Genomic DNA, 2,954 nt, shown 5'->3' on the forward strand with positions numbered 1-2,954 from the left:
TTTTACAGAATGGCCATGCCATTGTACATTCTCATTAACAGTGTATGAGTGATTTGGTTTCTCCTCATCCCCACCAATGTCTGTTTTCACTATTTTTTAATTTAACTGTTTTGATAGGTGTTTAGTAACATCTCATGGTTTTAATGTGTATTCCCCTGATAGCTAATGATGTTTAATATCTTTTCTTTTTAAAAAATTTTATCAAGCAATTTGTTTTGTTTTGTTTTGTTTTGAGTGGAGACAGTGTCTTGCTATGTTTCCCAGGCTGGTCTTGAACTTCTGGGCTCAAGCAATCCTCCCACCTCGGGCTCCCAAAGTGCTGGGATTACAGATGTGAGCCACCATGCCCTGCCTGAACATCTTTTCATATTAGCTTATTTGCCATCTGCACCTCCTCCTCAGTGGAATATCTATTCCCGTCTTTTGCCCATTTACTAATCGGGTTGGTTTTGCTACAGTTGAGTTTTGAGACAGTTTTTTGCTCATTTTAGATACTGGTCCCTCTTAGGATATATGGTTTACAAACTATTTTCTCCCAGTCTGTAGCTTAGCTTTTCAACTTCATCACATGAACTTTTGCAGAGAAAATGTTTTACGTTTTGATCCAATCTGTCACTTTTTCTTTTATGAATTGTGCTTTTTCGTGGCAAGTCTAAGAACTCTTCACCTAGCCCTAGGTTCCGAAGATTTTCTTTGTTGTTGTTGTTGTTGTTGTTGTTGTTGTTGTATAGCTTTACGCTTCTTATTTCAGCCCATGATCCATTTGGAATCAATTTTTGTATAAAGTGTGAAGTTTAAGGTTCATTTTTTTTTTGCTTATGGGTGTCCAGTTGCTCCAGGACCACTTGTTCTGTATTCTGTTTCATTGATCTATGTATCTATCCCTGCATCAATACCACACTGTCTTCATTGCTGTAGCTTTACAGTGAGCCTTAATAGCAAGTAAAGTGATTTTTCCTACCTTGTTTTTCTTTGTCAAGATTGTTTCAGCTCTCAGAGGGCCTATGCCTTTCCATATAAACTTTAGAACAAGCTTATCTAGTCAACAAACTACTTTGCCAGCTGGGATTGTGATAGGAATTGCATCAAACCTATGAATCACTTTGGGGAGAATTGTCATATTTACTCTGTGGTGTCTTCTATCCCATGAACACAGTGTGCTTCTTCATTTATTTAGGTCTTCTGTTTTGTTTGTTTTTTAACCAGCACTTTGTAATTTTGGGGATATAGCTTTTGTACATGTTTTGTTAGGTATATACCTAAATATTTCATATTCTTTGGACTTTCCTTATACTTTAAAAGCTCCCATGTACCAAATAAATTTCATGTGTTAAAAAATCATCAATGTTCCACATTTTGTGAACTAACTTTACCAAAGTTCCACATACAGAGCTTCTGATTGGCACCCAGACAACTTATATATGGAGGCCTGCTGTACGCTAGGCATTTCACTAGATTATTTTACTACAGCTTCTCTGGGCTATAATTCTGTGGGTAGTGGGAAATTAAACCTGTCTTACTAACCATTGCATTTCTGATGCCCCTTATGCAGCCCGTTACATAGTAAATGTTCAGTAAAAATACCTGTTGAAAGGATGAATAATGAACGATCTCAAACTGCAGGCTCTGAGAGGCCAGGAACTGTGTCTGGTGAATACATTTTTGTATTCATAGTACTTGGCTCAGTAAATATTTGCCGAATGAGTAAAGCAGGTGGTATGATTTTACGTTTTGAAGAAGCCGAGGTCCAGGGAGGCTAGGGAAGATTATTGGAATTAATGGGTGTCATGAACGAAGTACCTACTGTGCGCCTGACCCAGAGTAAGTGCCTTCCACATGTTACCTCATCTAATCCTCCTAACTGCCCTACAAGGCCGGGCCTGTTAGTTTCTGCTGGGAATGTTAATCTCCTTACTCAGTGGCACATACTCTGCCTTAGTACGGGTCTATTTAACTCCAAAGTCTTCTCGTTTACCACAAGGAGTTAATGTAGTTTCAGCTAAAAACAAAGAAAGTGGTCATTCTTGCCTTTTGTGGCTTCATTGTGCATAAGCAGATGTGAGAGTTCCATTAGACTTTTTGAATATCAGACATAACCACCTTCTCTCCTGTCCTTCTGTGTCCACAGTTTGTTCCTTCAGGCAGCTTCATGGTCTTCCTGACTTCAAGAATGAAGCTGCAGACCCTCGCAGTGAGTGTTACAGCTCTTAAAGGTAGTGGACTGAAAGAGTGAGCAGCAGCAAGATTTCTTGTGAAGAGCAAAAGAACAAAGTTTCCACAGCGTGCAAGGGGACCCCAGTGGGTTGCTGCTGCTGGCTGAGGTGGCCAGCTTTATTCCCTTATTTGTCCCCACCCACGTTCTGCTGATTGGTCCTTTTCACAGAGTGCTGATTGGTCCATTTTACAGAGTGCTGATTGGTCCATTTTATACAGTGCTGATTGGGCCATTTACAATCCTTTAGTTAGACACAGAGCACTGATTGGTGCATTTACAACCCTCTAGCTAGACAGAAAAGTTCTCCAAGTCCCCACTGGATCCAGGAAGTCCAGCTGACTTCACCTCTCACTTCCAACTCCGTGACTATCGCAGGTTGACGCGTGGGGCATTTCATACAATCTCCACTGCTTTCTGCCTCTTCTTGTGCATATCCTTATTGTTATTACTAAAGTGGCTATGTTGTCTGGGGTAAATGCCCAGGGTTCGTTGTCTCATGCCAGGAAAATTTAGGATACGGACACACAAAATAGGCAAAAAAGGGGAAAGAAAAACAGCTCTAGAGAGAGATTGAGAGAGAACTTCTCAGAGGACAAGACCAGCCAGTGATGGTTGCACCAGAATTTCACAGTTAGGCTTGTGGAGGTGGTGTCTTATTTACATAGGGCTCACAGTCTGGTTCCATGACATTTACGTAGTGTAGGGAAGGCTAGCTGCCCCATCCTAATCTTATTATGCA

This window comes from Mandrillus leucophaeus, unplaced genomic scaffold, assembly GCF_000951045.1.
Source record: "Mandrillus leucophaeus isolate KB7577 unplaced genomic scaffold, Mleu.le_1.0 Scaffold314, whole genome shotgun sequence".
Lineage (NCBI taxonomy): Eukaryota > Metazoa > Chordata > Mammalia > Primates > Cercopithecidae > Mandrillus > Mandrillus leucophaeus.